The sequence below is a fragment of the Chelonia mydas genome, chromosome 16 (assembly GCF_015237465.2).
Source record: "Chelonia mydas isolate rCheMyd1 chromosome 16, rCheMyd1.pri.v2, whole genome shotgun sequence".
NCBI lineage: Eukaryota > Metazoa > Chordata > Testudines > Cheloniidae > Chelonia > Chelonia mydas.
Genome location: NC_057857.1, coordinates 4847109 through 4866621, shown reverse-complemented (window position 1 = coordinate 4866621; position 19513 = coordinate 4847109). Strand labels below are relative to the sequence as shown.

Genomic DNA, 19513 nt, shown 5'->3' with positions numbered 1-19513 from the left:
TATCCTTTCCTGCCTGTTGACTGGCAAGGGACGGTGAGGGGGCAGCCACGGGGACTGGAATCCCTGTACATACAGTATGCTCCTCTGCAGCACTGGAGGAGGGGGGTTTCCCTTGGGGTTTGATCTCAGCCCATGAAAGCCACTGTGAAAGCCGGGCCCGAGACTTTACTCCCGGATGGTAGCATGGGTTGGATGATGCTGCTGGATAGGTTTGGCAGTGGTTTTCTCTCTCTCCTGTTTTCTTTCTGGTGTGGAGGGCCCACGAGAGCTTTTCACTGCATCCAGAACACCTGCCTGTATTTGTTATGACTTTATTCTAAGCCTGCTGTCACACATCTACCCCCAGAGAAACTGCCATACCTGGAGCGCAAGGCCCACATGGGCACCAAAACCCCAGGCAATAGCAAAGCCTGAGAGCGGCAGGAAAGCATTATCCCTGTTTGCTGGGCTGGGTGGATCAAGTTGCTAATTGCTAACAGCTGGCTGCATCAGAATAAAACTCTGTTACAATCATTATGTGAGCAGAAAAAAATCTCCCTCCTGAAAAATATTTCACTCACGGGGTATGTCTACACAGCAAAGAAAAACCCGCGGCTGGCCCATGCCAGCCAGCTGCAGGGCTGTTTCATTGCTGTGTAGACTTCCGGGCTGGAGCCCAAGCTCTGGGATCCTCCCGCCCCATAGGATCCTAGAGCCTGAGTTCCAGCCCGAGCCCGGAAGTCTGCACAGCCCCGCAAGCGGAGCCCCGCAAGCCTGAGTTGGCTGTGTAAACACACCCACTGAGAAGTGGAGAGAGCAGCTTTCTCCAGCATACAGAGCAGACACCAAGTCAGAGAAACAAGCCCGCCTCTTCACTCCTGTACAGGCAAAGACCACTACTGTCCCCAGTGGAGCAGGTGACCCACCTACTAGCGAAGGCATTCCATAATATTCCCTAAAGTGGGAACAGGAGGGAACTGCTGTTTACATTTCTAACTGGATCTGCATGAAATAGGTGGAGTTTTGGGCCCCTCCTTCGTCCCATCCGCTCTTCAGAGATCCATTGTGGAAGGCTGGAGTGTTCGGGAGGCTTTGGGGATCCAAGATGAAAGAGACACTATTGTTTGAACTTGCTTGTTTGCAAACGGTTCCCTGGGAGTGGGAGTCCTGCTATGGATGCAGGATGTTCTGAGGCAGTGATCCACCTGCTGGCGGCAGTGCACAGGCTGGAGGAATCGGCTTCTCTCTTTGATTATGGGGTGCATCACGCTGCTGTACAGGCCTGCCTTTGGCATGGTTCTAGTCAGGGAAATGGCTCTGTGAATGGCTGACTATATAAACCCCTCTCTGCTACTGAGAGGTCGAGCGGGCTGGAGGACGACAAGCCTGTTTCATGACAACTGTCAAGGTTTCAGAACGTGTTTACATTCTGCATCGGAATGAAAACAAAACCTCTTAAATGTTTTCATGAAACAAAAAGGTGGCCAGCCAGTCACACTCTGTCTCATCAGAAGTGGCCAGAGAGCCGTGGAACTCGGAACACTTCCTGTCCTAAACATTTTGGCCCCAAAGAAACACCATATTGCAAAGAAAACACAATTTGTTGAAAATGTTCAACCCAGCTGCACTTTCAAGTCAGTTTTGCTCAGCTTACAAGTCAAACAAGGATTTTTCTGATTCTAATTCTTGTTTTATGATAAATCTCCCGTCTCTTTCTTCCTGTTTGACATCCTTGCTTTTGACCAAGATTCTGCCTTTGAAACGTAGCTGCAGTTTGATGAGGACACACAGGACAGACTGGAATACAGCTGTCTTCCCAGGGTGCTGGACACAGGCCCTAGGGAGAAAAGCCCTCGACCACACCATACCTCACCAATATCCTCTTGCCTACAGAACAGAAGCCCCTGCAGTTCAGATGTGCGGGACTCTGCCTGCAGCTATTAATACTCCTCGGTTTTAGCTGCTGCCAGGACGAGTTCGAAGGCTAAATGCGGCATTGGCTCTGGGCTGGAATGGAGATTCCTGGGGGAAGCAGAGCATGCTGCCCCCGATGGCACTCAGGGGCCCCTGCCCATCAGTGAGGGAACAGACACACACACTCCAAACGACTTCATTCAAGTAACGACCTTGTGCAGCTCCAGCTACTAGTATTACCGTATATGGTAATCACTCATTAGCATATGTTAATGAGCACTACACATTGGGGATGTCCTGGGGTAACTATTTTCAGATGGGTTCTCTGTGTCCAATGGCTTGCGTGCCCCAAACAGGACCCATGCACACGGGGGACCTGTCAGGCATCTTGAGGGTATAAAGAGCAGTGCTGTGTTCCAGGATGCAGTTCTAAGCGCAACTCGGAGAAGCACACAGGCAGCCATAGCTCCGGAGGGCACTGGTGCGTGTGGGGCTTGCTGAAGGGCTGTCCCGGCTCTCCAGATTAGCAGGCCCTGGGCTGGTGTTTATCCTCCAGCCGGGCATGCGGATCCCAGCTCGCTACATCACACTACCGCCAAGTGAGCAGCAAGCCACGGGCCGTGGCACCTTTCTGGAGACGGGATGCTGGGTAACCTTCCCATCTATTACCCTAGTGCTGTTGCATGCGGCCAAGGGGCTCTAGAGTTTATTTGCTCCCCGTCATGTCTTGTCCTGCACGCAGAACTGCACCTGCGCCATCAGAGATGGGAGCTGCACCTGCACCATTGTCCCCCAGGGGGCATCATGGCGGCAAACATGCACATTCCCACACACATAGGTGTGGGAACTAAGGGTGCGAGGGGTGCTGCAGCACCCCCAGGTTTTACGCAGGGTCCTGGCCGCTGGCCCCATGCCTGGGGTCCCTGTTGCCAGCTCCTGACACCACGCCTGCCCCCAGCTGTATCCCCAGCCTCGGCCCCCTTGCCCCTGTCTGCTCCCGGCCCCAGCTTGGGGGAAGGGGTGGCAGACAGCAGTAAGGGGGCTGGCTTTCAGCATCCCCACTCTTAAAAGTGTTCCAGGACCACTGCACGCGCGTGCACGCACACACACCCAGCCCCTGGTGCCCCTGGGCAAGGTGAGCACGGTGTATTGTGGTGAGCACACTGGCGGGAGCTGCCTGGGTGGGAAAGATGCTGCCTGTCATTAGCTTTTATTTTAGATTTGTACAGTCAGAGTTGCTGCCCCCTGTTTCTCTGGTATATTTCAGTATTTATCATTGTAGGTTCATACATTCATGGATGTTAAGGCTGGAAGGGACTATTATGACGATCTAGTCTGACCTGTATAACACAGGCCAGAGAAGCTTACCCAGGGATTCCTGCGTCCAGCCCAATAACTTGGGGTTGAGCTACAGGGTATTGTTTAGAAACATACAGTCTTGACTTAAAGACTCCAGTTGATGGAGAATCCAGCACACTCCTAGGTACGTTGTTCCAAATGTTAATAACCCTCATTGCTAAACATTGGCAGCTTACTTCCAGTCTGAGATTGTCTCCCTTCATCTTCCAGGCATTGGCTGTCATTCTGGCTTCGGCTGCTAGATAGAAAAGCCGGTTACAACCAGAAATCTCCTCCCCATGTAGACACTTACAGACCATGATCAAGTCACCTCTTAACTCTATCTTGGAGAAACTAAATAAATTGAGTTTCTCGAGTCCCTTACTGTAAAGCAAGTTTTCCAGATGCTGAATCATTCTTGTGGCTCTTTTCGGATCCCTTTGCAGTTGGTCAACAAATCTCAGGCTACCAAAGAAACATCTGACATAGAAATGTAGGACATCCACTCCTGTCCCCGGCACTTAGGCAGGACTAAGTATTATCGAAACCATCCCTGACAGGTGTCTGTTTAGCCTGTTCTTAAAAACATCCAGTGACAGAGATTCCACAACCTCTTTAGGCAATTTATTCCAGTGCTTAATCACCATTACAGTTTTGAAGATTTTCCTAACGTCTAACCTAAATTTCCCTGACTGCAGTTTAGGCCCATTGCTTCTTGTCCTGTCCTCAGTGGATACGGAGAACAATTTATAACAACATCTTATGTACTTGTAGACTGCTGTTATGTCTCACCTCAGTCTTTTCACCACACTAAAAAACCCAGTTTTTTCAATCTTCCCTCATAGGTCATGTTTTCTAAACCTTTAATCATTTTTGTTTCTCTCCTCTGGACTTTCTCCAATTTGTCCACATCTTTCCCAAAGTGTGGTGCCTAGAACTGGACACAGTACTCCAGTTGAGGCCTTATCAGGGCTGAGTAGAGTGGAAGAACTAATTCTTACAACACTCCTGGTAATACACTCCAGTAAGATGTTTGCTTTTTTTTTTTTTTGCAACAGTGTTACACAGTTGACTCGTATTTAGTTTGTGATCCATTATAACCCCCAGATCCCTTTCTGCAGTGCTCCTTCCTAGGCAGTCACTTCTATATTTGTGCAACTGCTTTTCCTTCCTAGGCGTAGTATTTTGCACTTGTCCTTATAGAATTTCATCCTATTTATTTCAGACCATTTCTCCAGTTTGCCAAGATCATTTTGAATTCTCATCCTATCCTCCAAACCACTTGTAACCCCTCTCAGTCTGGTATCGTCCAAAAAGTTTATAAGTGTACTCTCTATGTCATTATCCAGACCATTTATGAAGATATTGCTTAGAACCGGATCCAGAAAAGTTCCTTGTGGAACCCCCTCCTGCAATATGCCCTTCCAGCTTGACTCAGAGATAACTACTCTCCGAGTATGGTTTTCCAATCAGTTATGCACCTACTTTACAGTAGGTTTGTCTAGGCTATGTTCCCTAGTTTGCTTATGAGAAGTTCATGTGAGACAGTACCAAAAGCCTTATTAAATGCACGATGATTATTTTCTGATCTCGAAAGGACCCCTCTCTAACCAGAGAATCCCTCTGTGACATAAAGGCCCTTGTGAAAGAAGAGGAAAAAGCAATTGTTCATGGGGCTGCTAAGTAGCCTCAAAATGTACTAGGCAGCAGAGAATCAGGTCCTGAAAGTTCCCTGAACCGGCAAACACACTTACTGTAACTAGTGATGCATGAATGCATAAGACTCTGTGAACAGTTGGAGACTGAGGGAAACTATCCCTGTGATTGCTCAGCATCCAAATCTCTTGCTTAAATCAAAAGCACATTTTCCCAAACAATGCTAGTCCTTGACGGGAGTTCAATGCTTCAGGCTAGCACTACGTTTAATATAGTCTGCTCCAGAGCTAAGGTTGCACTAGGATTTTCCTTTTAAATGACCCAGTGTCATCTTCTAGTTCTGTTCTGTCTTGAATAATTTTTAAGTGTACGTGAGATGATTATTCTTAGCAGGTTTGTACTGTAGAATATACTCTTGGCTGGAAAGTTAAGTACCTGTGAAGTGACAGGGTATCAACAAATCCAGTTTTCCAACTTTTCAGACTCTCCTGTATTTTGAAACCCTTTGGATTAAAAACTCCATAGCATGTAAATACATCAGAATTCACATTATGTAGTAAATGAGACCGTTGTCTAGGGCAACAGCAGTACAGACATGGAACAAAAAGTAAAGTACAGTTAAGATCACAGAGACATCCAGGCTTCCCAGGGAATCAGTTCTGAGGAAAGAGGGTTTGGGGCATAGGAGTTCATGACACATAGCAAAGGCACCTTTGTGATAACTGTCTAAAGTTATTCCTCACCAGAACAATTCTACATAACAGAGGGGCTTAGCAATGCAGAGTGTACAGTGCTTGTCTTTGTTTACGAAGTCCCAGTACGTAATACTATGCAAACATGATTATTTAGTTTCCCCTGGTTTCTGGGTAGAAACAAGGCATATATATTTTAACACTGAAAGTCATTAATCATTGGAACAACTTACTGAGGAATGTAGTGCATTCTCAATCGCTGGCAATTTTTAAATCAAGATTGGATTTTTTCTAAAGGATCTGCTGTAGGAATTGCTGACTGTGATTGAATAAAGTTGATTTGTTAAGGGACTGAACAGTATGTGGCTGAGATTACCGCTACAAAAGTACAGAATTTATCCAAAACAAAAATAAAATCTACACCCGTAAATTATACACTATGATGAAATCAAAATAACTTGTAGCCTACCCTCATGATCTGCATAGCTATCACTCAGTCTTGTCATAAATCAGTGGCATCTCCACATATCATACCATTACAACTAACCACGTGGTTTTATTATATGAAGATTTCTTATCTTAAACTCACACAGAAAAACACTAGAACTGGACACACCATTCAAGCAGTGGACATACCAGTGCAAAATACAGAGGCGAAATAATCTCTCTACTCCTACTTGAGTTTCCCTGCTTACGCATCCTAGCATTGCACTAGCTCTTTTGGCCACAGCATCACACTCTTAGCTCGTGTTCAGCTGATTATCCACCACAATCCTCAAACCTTTTCCAGAATCCTTGCTTCCCATGACAGAGTCACTCATCCTACAAGTGTGGTCTACACTCTTTATTCCTAAAGGTAAACATTTACCTCTAGCAATATTAAAACATATATTGTTTGCTTGTGACCAGTTTACCAAGCGATCCAGATTGGTCTGCATTCATTATTTACCATTCCGCCGATTTTTGGGTCATCTGCAAACTTCATCAGTGATGATTTTATGTTTTCTTCCAGGTCACTGATAAAAATGTTAAATAGCATAAGGACCCCCCTGGAACCACTCCCACTCGATAATGATTCCCTGTTTACAATTCAATTTTGAGACGTATCAATCAGCCAGTTTTTAATCTATCCAATTATTCCAGTCATCCCACTTACTCTTTTTAAAAAAATTGGCACAATATGAGCTTTCTTCTACTGGAACTTCCCCAGTACTCCAAGACTTATTGAAAATCAAAATTAATGGTCCAGCCAGTTCCTCAGCTGGCTCTTTTAATACTCTTGGATGCAAGTTATCTTAACCTGCTAATATAAGGCAGTCGTCTGAATGAGCTTTCTGCTGCCATATACTGATGAACTGGAGGAAACTACCTCATGGGCAGACTTTATTTGCATAGACACATCTATTTTGCCCAGGTGACCAACAGACACATCTGCTTTGCCAAGGAGATTAATTTTGGCCGTTTTGGATTAAAATTCACTTAAGTCTTGGATGCAGGGGTAATGAAATTTTGTTATCCTTCCTGCATGACTAAAGGGAAGCAGACCTATAATTGACATGCCCTTGTTGAGCGGTTACTGCAACATAACCTCACTCACTAAACGTGGGGGCAGCAATTCAAGTGAAAGTCGGAGGGGGCGGGGAAGCTGTTTCTCCTCTGCATTGAGGATGCTATGTGAGAGTCCATTTGACCCTCCCCCTCCAGTGTTTAAAGACAGATCAGTGGCTTCAACCGAGCGTCTTGTCTCTTCTGGTGATCGGTAGGTCCAGGGGGCTCAGCCTTAGCCCCGGAGGCGTGGACAGCACTGCGATGACAACAAGGAAGCAGAGGCAGCAGCGAAGCGTTTAAGACCCCGAGAAATCACTATAGCTGAGATGACTGAGAACCTGGCTGGGTGGTGGAACCTCGGCTCATGGCATTGTGGATAAAGGCAGTGTGGTGAGAGACGCCGCAGCAGCTCTGACTGTTAATAGCTGAGGTAGGTGGTTATGACACCGGAGGACCAGACTGGACCAAAGGATGCAGCAGAGCAGCCGTAAAATCAACAATGGCAAGTGGCAGCAGTGGCGGCATCACTCCCTCCCTCCAGCTCCCCACCCTCCTCCAGGGGCTGGAGGTGAACCTGCCTGAATGCACCCTTGCACTCTGGGGCTTCAGTGACCTCGGACAACAAACCATGAGTGGAGTGCACCAGAGAGAAACCGGAAATGGTGTACTGAAGGGACTCTTGTCTATTGTGCTGTCACACTGCAAGCTGAGGCAAAGGACACTGCCCAAGATATTGAGGGTGCGTGGTTTTACTTATTGTTTGCATACTTTCGAACCACTGTTGTAGTGTTTTCCCAAATTAATGCTGTGTTCCCTCTCCCCCTAATAAAAACTGTCTTTGTTATACGCAACCAGAGGCCTAGTCTACACCTAAAAATTAGATCAACCTTACTCTATTGCTCTGGGCTGTGAAAAATTTTGCATCCCGAGTGACGTGCTTATGTCAACTTAGCCTCCTCTACAGGTGCAGCTAAGTCAACAGAAGAATTCTTCTGATGACCCATCGACCACTTCTTAGAGAGGTGGATTAACTACTTTGATGGAAAAACCCACTCCATCAAAGCAGGAAGTGTCTACACTACACGGGAGTGTTTGAGAGGGGAGAAGTATTACTGGCTCCTAGAGGCATCCCAATGGGTGGTATTTAGTTTTCACGGGTTTCTGAGTAGAAAGGAGGCATATATATTTTTAACAGTGAACGTAATTAACCATTGGAACAACTTACCCAGGGACGTAGTGGATTCTCTATCACTGGCAATTTTTAAATCAACCCTGGATATTTTTCTCAAGCATCTGCTGTAGGAATTGCTGACTGTGATTGAATAAGGTTGAATTGCTAAGAGACGAAACAGTGTGTGTCTGAGATTTCAGCTACCCTTGAAGCTGGGGGTGTGATTCCCGGCTCGCCTAGATATACCTGTGCTAGCTCGACTTGGACTAGCGCACTGAAAATAGTGTAGCTGCAGTAGCATGGATAGCAGTGACATGGGCTAGCTGTAGCTGCCCTGAGTACAAACCCATCCAGATCCCTTGGGTACATACTCAGGGCAGATAGTCTGGGCTGCCACTCACTGCTCATGGTGCCCTGGCTCCACGTGAAATTTTGCACAATACCAGATAGGGCCGGGCATTGGCCGGTCCGAAAATAAGTGATCAATTAATGGTCAAATATTGTCAAATAATGTAAAAAATAGCCCAACATTTTAAAGCACTAACTTATTAGAACAGTAACAAAAGACTTTCTGGTTTCCAATAGGCTTAGCCTTAGATACTTATGGCTACTTTACAAAACACAACCTACTTAATGGAGTTATTTTACTCAGAAAAATGTGAAACACAATGAAATCAAATTCTAAAAAAGGAAAGAATAATTATTCTTACTTTTGTTAGTGATGCTAGGTTAGCATTTAAATGGGAATGTCAGTCAAAACTGAACAACTACAAAAAGAAAAGAAAAATGAAATGTCCCAGAAATAAAACAATCTAGCAGCTATAGAAGAAAAAAAGGCATTTTTAAATGCGGCAGGCCAATTTTTCAAGCAGCCTCATAGCTGTGCATCTAGTCTCTTTGTGCTGGGGGAGGAGGTTTAATGACTGGGAATCCTCCTCTCCCTCCCCCACTCCCTTCAGAGGTAATTTCTGTATGTTTGTCTGGTCAATTTAGCTTGTAAGCTCCACATGTCAAGGACTGTGTCTTTGAACTTGTTTAATGTGCTTTGCAAACCGCCGTGTACACTGACGGCCTGATATACTAATAAAGATACACAGACATACAGTGTTCTTTCTAGAAGATTCCAACTGATTTAGAGGCTCAACTTTCAATTAATTCACCTTGTTCCCAAGAGGTGGCATTAACACATGGTAAAGTGACTGATCAAGACATTTAAGTAAGCTTGCTAACAGATGGCATCATGATGCAAATCAAAACAGGGCATGCTTGCTGGGATCAGCAAGGAAAGCTACCTTATTGCGGTCAGAACATGTAGGGATAAAGTGAGAAAGGCCAAAAGCCAAGTAGAGTTGGACCTTGCAAAGGGAATTGAAACCAACAGTAAAAGGTTCTACAGCCATATCAATAAGAAGAAAACAAAGAAAGCAGTGGGACCGCTAAACACTGAGGATGGAGTGGAGGTTAAGGATAATTTAGGCATGGCCCAATATCTAAAAAAATACTTTGCCTCAGTTTTTAATGAGGCTAATGGGGAGCTTAGGGATAATTGTCGGATGACAAATGGGAATGAGGATATGAAGGTAGATATTACCACATCTGAGGTAGAAACCAAACTCGAACAGCTTAATGGGACTAAATCGGGGAGCCCAGATAATCTTCATCCAAGAATATTAAAGGAATTGGCGCATGAAATTGCAAGCCCATTAGCAAGAATTTTTAATGAATCTGTAAACTCAGGGGTTGTACCGTATGACTGGAGAATTGCTAACATAGTTCCTATTTTTAAAAAAGGAAAAAAACGTGATCCGGGTAACTACAGGCCTGTTAGTTTGACATCTGTAGTATGCAAGGTCTTGGAAAAATTTTTGAAGGAGAAAGTAGTTAAGGACATTGAGGTTAATCATAATTGGGACAAAATACAACATGGTTTTACAAAAGGTAGATCGTGCCAAACCAACCTGATCTCCTTCTTTGAGAAGGTAGCAGATTTTTTTTAGACAAAGGAAACACAGTGGATCTAATTTACCTCGATTTCAGTAAGGCGTTTGATACGGTGCCACATGGGGAATTATTAGCTAAATTGGAAAAGATGGGGATTAATATGAAAATTGAAAGGTGGATAAGGAACTGGTTAAAGGGGAGACTACAATGGGTCATACTGAAAGGTGAACTGTCAGGCTGGAAGGAGGTTACTAGTGGAGTTCCTAAGGGATTGGTTTGGGGACCAATCTTATTTAATCATTTTATTACTGACCTTGGCACAAAAAGTGGGAATGTGCTAATAATGTTTGCGGATGACACGAAGCTGGGAGGTATTGTCAATACAGAGAGGGACCGGGATATCATACATGAAGATTTGGATGACCTTGTAAACTGGAATAATGGTAATAGGATGAAATTTAATAGTAAAAAGTGCAAGGTCATGCATTTAGGGATTAAGATCAAGAATTTTTGTTATAAACTGGGGACGCATCACTTGGAAGTAACAGAGGAGGAGAAGGACCTCGGAGTATTGGTTGATCACAGGATGACTATGAGCCGCCAATGTGATATGGCCGTGAAAAAAGCTAATGCGGTCTTGGGATGCATCAGGCGAGGTATTTCCAGTAGAGATAAGGAGGTGTTAGTACCGTTATACAAGGCACTGGTGAGACCTCATCTGGAATATTGTGTGCAGTTCTGGTCTCCCATGTTTAAGAAGGATGAATTCAAACTGGAACAGGTACAGAGAAGGGCTACTAGGATGATCCAGGGAATGGAAAACCTGTCTTATGAAAGGAGACTCAAAGAGCTTGGCTTGTTTAGCCTAACCAAAAGAACGCTGAGAGGAGATATGATTGCTCTCTATAAATATATCAGAGAGATAAATACCAGGGAGGGAGAGGAATTATTTAAGCTCAGTACCAATGTGGACACAAGAACAAATGGATATAAACTGGCCGTTAGGAAGTTTAGACTTGAAATTAGATGAAGGTTTCTAACCATCAGAGGAGTGAAGTTCTGGAACAGCCTTCCAAGGGGAGCAGTGGAGGCAAAAGACATATCTGGCTTCAAGACTAAGCTTGATAAGTTTATGGAGGGGATGATATGATGGGATAGCCGAATTTTGGCAATTAATTGATCTTTGACTATTAGCAGTAAATATGCCCAATGGCCTGTGATGGGATGTTAGATGGGGTGGGATCTGAGTTACTGAAGAGAATTCTTTCCTGGGTGTCTGGCTGGTGAGTCTTGCCCACATGCTCAGGGTTCAGCTGATCGCCATATTTGGGGTTGGGAAAGAATTTTCCTCCAGGGCAGACTGGCAGAGGCCCTGGGGGTTTTTCACCTTCCCCTGCAGCGTGGGGCATGGATCACTAGCTGGAGGATTCTCTGCACCTTGAAGTCTTTAAACCACGAGTTGAGGACTTCAATAGCTCAGACATAGGTCAGGGGTTTGTTACAGGAGTGGGTGGGTGAGATTCTGTGGCCTGCGTTGCGCAGGAGGTCAGACTAGATGATCATAATGGTCCCTTCTGACCTTAAAGTCTATGAGTGGCCTCTGCTGCTGAGGACACTGGTGTTGTTTGGGCAAGAGATAAGCTACAAGACATTTTGCGGATGATACAGTCATTGGATACCAACTTGGATGGAAGGAAAAAACTCGTTATGAGCATGAAAGCAGAAGCTGCTAAAGTGGGAGACTATCATTATACAGAAGGCCAAGACCATGCGAACAGGAGAGAATGCTGTCAATACTGACAGATGTGTGATTGATGGAAGAGAGTATGGAAGAGTTTAGGACTTTGTCTATCTTGGAAGTACAATATCTGCTAATCGCCAGCTCACTAAGGAAGTGAAGGCAAGAAATGGTAAAGCCAGTAGATCATTGTCCAATTTGTCAAACATCTGGAAGAGTACGAAGATACATCTACACACTAAAATGAGATTGCACAACACTATTATCCTTCCAACACTACTGCATGCCTCCGAAACGTGGCCGATCATGGAAATGCACAACAGGAAGCTACATGCATTCTGCCAGCGTTGTTTAAGAAGAATCTTGGGAATTCATTGGCAAGATCATGTAACCAATGTGGAAGTGCTGCACCAATCACATGGAGCAGCAGACTGTGGACTCAATAATTGGACAGAGACAGCTACAGTGGTTTGGCCATGTCATCAGACTACCCCAGGGCAGAAGCACACCTTAGATTGAATTCCCCCTGGAGGGCAGAAAAGGCATGGAGGACCTATTGCAGGATGACTGAAAAGGGCTGGGGGAAAGCCAACAGGTGCGGAGGAGCATGTGGTTCGAACATCCCTTAGGGGAGGATCTATAAATGGAGATTCCCTATGTCCTAATAAGGAGGAGAGGATGGAAAATGATAAAATACAGGGAGGATCTGATGAGAAACAGTCAAATGAAAAGAAGTCCCATTCAATTACGTCATGCAATAGGGGACAGCCAAAAAATGACAAGTTTTAAAAATGCTTATATACCAATGCTAGAAGTCTAAATAATAAAATGGGTGAACTAGAGTGCCTAGTATTAAATGAGGATATTGATATAATAGGCATCACAGAAACCTGGTGGAATGAGGATAATCTATGGGACACAGTAATACCAGGGTACAAAATATATCGGAAGGACAGAACCGGTCGTGCTGGTGGGGGAGTGGCATTATATGTGAAAGAAAGCGTAGAATCGAATGAAGTAAAATCCTAAATGAACTAAATTGTACTATAGAATATCTATGGATAGTAATTCCATGGTTGAAAAATAAGAATATAGCAGTGCGGCTATACTACAGACCACCTAACCAGGATGGTGATAGTGACTGTGAAATGCTCAGAGAGATTAGAGAGGCTATTAAAATAAAAAACTCAATAATAATAATGGGGGATTTCCAACTATCCCCATATTGACTGGGTACATGTCACCTCAGGAAGGGATGTTGAGATAAAGTTTCTTGACACCTTAAATGACTGCTTCTTGGAGCAGCTAGTCCTGGAACCCACAAGAGGAGAGGCAATTCTTGATTTGGTCCTAAGTGGAGCACAGGATCAGGTCCAAGAGGTGAATATAGCTGGACCGCTTGGTAATAGTGACCATAATATAATTAAATTTAACATTCCTGTGGCGGGGAAAACTCCACAGCGGCCCAACACTGTAGCATTTAATTTCAGAAAGGGGAACGACACAAAAATGAGGAGCTTAGTGAAACAGAAATTAAAAGATACAGTACCAAAAGTAAAATCCTTGCAAGTTGCGTGGAAACTTTTTAAAGACACCATAATAAAGGCTCAACTTAAATGTATACCCCAATTTAAAAAACATAGTAAGAGAACCAAAAAAGAGCCACCATGGTTAAACAACAAAGTAAAAGAAGCAGTGAGGCAAAATGGCATCCTTTAACAAGTCGAAGATAAATCCTAATGAGGAAAATAGAAAAGAGCATAAATTCTGGGAAATGAAGTGTAAAATATAATTAGAAAGACCAAAAAAGAATTTAAAGAACAGCTAGCCAAAGACTCCAAAAGTAATAGCAACATTTTTTTAAAATACATCAGAAGCAGAAACCCTGCTAAACAACCAGTGGGGCCACTGGACAATCGAGATGCTAAAGGAGCACTCAAAGACAATAAGGCCATTGCGGAGAAACTAAATGAATTCTTTGAATCGGTCTTCACTGTTGAGGATGTGAGGGAGATTCCTAAACCTGAGCCATTCTTTTTGGGTGACAGATCTGAGGAACTGTCCCAAATTGAGGTGTCATTAGAGGAGGTTTTGGAACAAATTCATAAACTAAACAGTAATAAGTCTCCAGGACCTGATGGTATTCACCCAAGAGTTCTGAAGGAACTCTGAAATTGCAGAACTACTAACTGTCATGTGTAACCTATTATTTAAATCAGCTTCTGTACCAAATGACTGGTGGACAGCTAATGTGACACCAATTTTTAAAAAGGGCTCCAGAGGTGACCCTGGCAACTACAGGCCAGTAAGCCTCACTTCAGTACCGGGCAAACTGGTTGAAACTATCATAAAGAACAAAATTGTCAGACACACAGATGAACATAATTTGTTGGGAAATAAGTCAACATGGTTTTTGCAAAGGGAACTCATGCCTCACCAATCTAACAGAATTCTTTGAGGGGGTCAACAAGCATGCGGACAAAGGAGATCAGGTGGATATTAGTGTGTTTAGATTTTCAGAAAGCCTTTGACAAGGTCCCTCACCAAAGGCTCTTAAGCAAAATAAGCAGTCATGGGATAAGGTTCTCTCATGGATTGGTAACTGGTTAAAAGATAGGACACAAAGGGTAGGAATAAATGGTCAGTTTTCAGAATGGAGAGAGGTAAATAGTGGTATCCCCCAGGGGTCTGTACTGGGCCCAGTCCTATTAAACAGATTCATAAATGATCTGGAAAAAGGGGTAAACGGTGAGGTGGCAAAATTTGCAGATGATACAAAACTACTCAAGATAGTTAAGTCCCAGGCAGACTGTGAAGAGTTACAAAAGGATCTCACAAAACTGGGTGACTGGGCAACAAAATGGCAGATGAAATTTAATGTTGATAAATGCAAAGTAATGCACATTGGAAAACATAATCCTAACTATACATATACAATGATGGGGTCTAAATTAGCTGTTACCACTCAAGAAAGAGATCTGGGAGTCATTGTGGATAGTTCTCTGAAATCATCCACTCAATGTGCAGCGGCAGTCAAAAAAGCGAACAGAATGTTGGGAATCATCAAGAAAGGGATAGATAATAAGACAGAAAATATCATATTGCCTCTATATAAAACCATGGTATGCCCACACCTTGAATACGGCATGCATATGTGGTCGCCCCATCTCAAAAAAGATATATTGGAATTGGAAAAGCTTCAGAAAAGGGCCACAAAAATGATTAAGGGTATAGAACGGCTTCCGTATGAGGAGAGATTAATAAGACTGAGACTTTTCAGCTTGGAAAAGAAGCAGCTAATGGGGGATATGATAGAGGTCTATAAAATCATGAGTGGTATAGAGAAAGTAAATAAGGAAGTGTTATTTACTCCTTCTCATAATACAAGAACAAGGGGCCACCAAATGAAATTAATAGGTAGCCGGTTTAAAACAAACACAAGAAAGTATTTTTTCATGCAACACTCTGTCAACCTCTGGAACTCCTTGCCAGAGGGTGTTGTGAAGGCCAATTCTATAACAGGGTTCAAAAGGGAGCTAGATAGATTCATGGAAGATAGATACATCAATGGCTATTAGCCAGGGTGGGCAGGAATGGTGTGTCTAGCCTCTGTTTGCCAGAAGCTGGGATTGGGTGACAGAGCATGGATCACTTGATGATAACCTGTCTGTTCATTCCCTTTGGGGCACCTGCCATTGGCCACTGTCAGAGGACAGGATACTGGGCCTGAGGGACCTTTGGTCTGACCCAGTATGGCCGTTCTTATGTTCTAATGCTGCCATCATGGGAACAGCTTACAATGAAGTCAAACATCTTGCTCTGGATAGACAGCTGTGGGGGGAAATGGGTTGCCTCATCTCCCACTAGGCACAGGAGATTTTAAGTATAGCTGAGGCCCGAGCATGTCCCACTGAACGTGGGCCATCCAGCCTCACATTTCCACTAAGCAAGAGACTGTGCAAATCCAGTGGGCCCCTGACTGAATGGCATCTCCATGCATCTCCAAATCTTCATGTGACAGCACGAGAGAATTGTGCTTTGGGCCCAGCTGGACGCCCCAGCACAATAAGGAAACCTTTCACCGCCCAGAGTTACAATCTTTGGAAGAAAGAGCTATTTTCACCAAACATGACAGGCTGTTACAGCTTTATTGTGAAATATGAGCCATCTGCATTTTAGCTACCAACAGAAACACTCAGCGCAAAAGTTCGAGCAGCAAAGAGGGGTGGGAAGAGAGGGAGAGAGAGAGAGTTAGTTAACAGACACTCTAAAGCCAAGTACCTGGAAAAGGCCCTACCTGCCCAGCTCAGGGTCTCTTCACCAGAGGGAACCACTGAACTAACTCCATTTAGCCAGCTGGGCTGCAGCTTTCCGCCAGAACACGATATGTTCAAACTTGACGAACTCCTCCCCACACCCTGCCTTTGTCACTGCTGTTCCTATGGCAACTCCAGACGGACCAGATGGAAACGAAGCTGTTTTCTAGGCAAATCTGTCCTCTTGGATTCCTCTGCTCTCCCCCACTCCTTGCTCCAATGCATTCCCTAAGGGCTGCTCTGTTGGCTCGAGGCCCGGACTCTGCCTGGACACAGGCCAAACTTTGAATACAATGTAGTAAAACCACAACATATAGCTGCTCTCCTGCTCAGGAAACAGGGCCCATGTAGTCCCAGGGAAAAGCCAAGCCAGGCTGCACTCTAGCATTGCAACAGAGAGCCGACTGGCAGCGTCTTGTATAACGCACAGGCCTAGCCATGCATCTGGGTGGAAATATGTAGCACAGACGGCCCTAGGATTGATTTTTCCCCCCTCTTGCTTTTTGAAGGTGTGCTGTAATGCTGGGGTTCTCACGACAAATTTTTTGGTGGGCTCAGAGAGCTGCCGCCGGCGTGCGCCAAAGATGGGGCGGGGAGAGCCGAGCTGCCGCCGGCGTGCCGCCAAAGCATCAAAGGTCCGGAAGCGCTGCTGCTGCCGTGCCAGCGGCCCTCCTTCGGCCGCGCTCCTCCTGCCGCGCACCCCCAGGGATGGTCGCGCGCACCCCACTTTGGAGCCCGCTGTCCTAGACAAAGGAATGCGGGTTTCCCTCAGTGTACAGATTAGCAGCACACAAAGCCATGGAGCTAAACCAGTGGGGATTATCCTGCAACTGAATTCGAGAGACACAATGAACATGTCTCCTGCACCCCTGAGAGACACAGGAGACTCCATTTTTATCCGTCACCTCAGGAGACAAAGAAATCAAGCGGTCCGATCGCTGTGTTCGGCCCTGGCCAGGCTGGCCTGTGGAAAGCTGGAAAGGAGACTGGGGTGACAGAAATCCTGAACACCGACTGGATCTTGCTGGGTTACGGTTTAGACATTTAGATGCGCATTGTCACTTTTATGTGCTTGTAACCGTCTCTGCCTTTATCCCTTTTCCTTGGTATCACCTGACCAGGCTCTTTGGTTAATAAACTTGTTTCACTTTTACTATGACCCAGGTCAGTGCTGGGCTTGAGGGGAAGGTGAATTTACCCAGGTACATTAATAAGCTGTGGCGTAGCGATTCTTTAACAGAGCAGCGAAGTTCCTATCTTCTGTGACTGCACCGTGGCAGGGGCTCTGCCCTGCAGAGAAACAGCTCTGAGGAGCTCGGGGGCAGGAGTTCCCTGGCTGTTACCTGCTAGGCGAGGTCAGGGCCAGGAAAGCCTAGAGGGGTTTGCTGGGGAGGCAGACAGGCTGGCGTGGCAGGGAGCTGACACACAGTCTAACGGCCAGCAAAGTTCCCTCTTGCTGCGGCAGAGGGGTAACCCAACAGTCCCAGCTCTGGGTACCCCAGCAGCATGTTACGGGGGCTTGTGAACCCAGGAAACAGAACCATGACAGGAGCCAGACTAAATGCAGAATGCTCACTGCCAGCTGATACGGGAGAGATCGCCAATCTGGCTGCACTGAGAGCTAAATACAACCCCCACTTCTCAGCCCAGCCTTCCCACACCAGACCCTCATTCTCATACTTCTGGAGTTATAAGAAAAAGCCAGAGCATCTAAGCCTGTCCCCTGGGGGCAGGGAAGGGAGAGAGATGGTTGTCATCATATTTACTTGTGGGCAACACTCCAGTACTACAGTGACAGATGAGCCAGCCTGGACCCCAGAGAGAGAGAGAGAGAGAGAGAGACTGAAGCTGCTGCTGAGACATATGGCCTGCAGAGCTCTCTAGCACGTATGCTGCAGAGCGCTTCTCCAAACTCACCCATGCAGCTTTCTGAGTCCTTTCACTCTGCTTTAGAGAGAGCTGCGGTAGCAGCAGGAGTCTCATGCCTCTGCAGTCCTCTTACAGTCAACCAGCACTTAGCAGCGCTTTGTTAAACGGGCTCAGTTGGTTCTAAAAGCGAGCCCGTATGCTGCACGCTCATTGCCCCAGGTCAGGGTTACACGAAGCATTCCCTCTCTCATTCCCTCTCTCCTCGTACACAGCTGCAGCGCTGCAATGGGACCTCCCCAGTGAAACGCAGTTCCCAGCAGGAGGGGATACACAAGAGGCCAGCTCCATGCAAGGAATTTGCTGCTGAAGTAGTGACCGCTCTGAGCTCAGGCAGAGAGAGCCTGTGTTTTAACCCTTATAGGCCTGCACTAGTTTGGGGTGTGTTTGTCTATGCCCAGTTTTCACACTGCTGCCGCAGGGCTTGATTCTGTGACAATGCTGCCTTGTGTGAATGACCCTCGGCAGGATGGTCTCTCCGTATTAGGACGGCCAGCAGCAGACACCCTGATGGGTGGGAGTCACAGCACATAGCTGGAGGAGGAGCCCTGTTATCACACCTGTTGCTGGCACTCTTTGCGTCTGTTTCACAGTGCAGCTTGTTAATAGACTCTGACAATGTGCCAAGTCCGAATTGCTCGTACGACCTCAGGTTCCGTCTTCTACCCCCCAGTGCGACTTGTGGACTCCCAGGGGTGCCAGGGGGGTAGCTGTGCATCACTACAGCACGACACTCCCACCCCAAATCTGATTCCAACCAAAGCAAATCAGCCTTTCTTACGAGAGCCTGTGTCTTGAGAGCCACAGTAAGATGGGCACAAAGCTGAAGCAGACCATGAGCTCCTGCGATGGTGAGGAAGGAGAGGAATGTGAAAGGGCAGGCGTTCGGCTCAGCCCATTGCAGAGGTACACGCACAGCCCAGCACTCTGGGAGATGAGAAAGGGCAGACTTTTGAAACAACTAAGAGTGACCAATGCAGGGGGCTAGGAAATGCAGCCACCAGCCAAATCCGCCTCTAGCTGACATCCTAGCATGAGTGGAGAGCACCACAAGAGCCTTTGTACAGCAACTGCCGGAGAAGCCTCCAAAACACAGCCCTGGGGACCCTGGCTTTGAGATGGAAAACATGCAGTCTGCACTTAGGTTCATGAGAGGCTGAGGACAATAATTTTGATATTGCTGCAACTCCCTGATAAGCAACTGAGCCTTCAAATATCCAGAAAGCAGCCTGTCCAAGCAGGGCAGCCCTTCAGCTCTCTTTCCTGACACCGCGTGGAAACAACAAGGCAAGTG

The 19513-nt window shown here is 45.8% G+C and overlaps 1 protein-coding gene across 3 annotated transcripts in view; it reads right to left on the bottom strand.

Annotated features, from left to right (window-relative positions):
- Positions 1-19513, bottom strand: part of LOC102943007 (discoidin domain-containing receptor 2) — a 151230-nt gene that overhangs the window by 90361 nt on the left and 41356 nt on the right. The window contains exon 1 of one of the 3 annotated variants that reach the window (XM_037879875.2): positions 16275-16389. The exons of the other annotated variants lie outside the window; for them this stretch is intronic. The gene's annotated coding sequence lies outside the window, so the exon portion shown is untranslated. Of the gene's footprint in view, positions 1-16274; positions 16390-19513 lie in introns of those variants that run through there. 3 annotated transcript variants of the gene reach the window in all.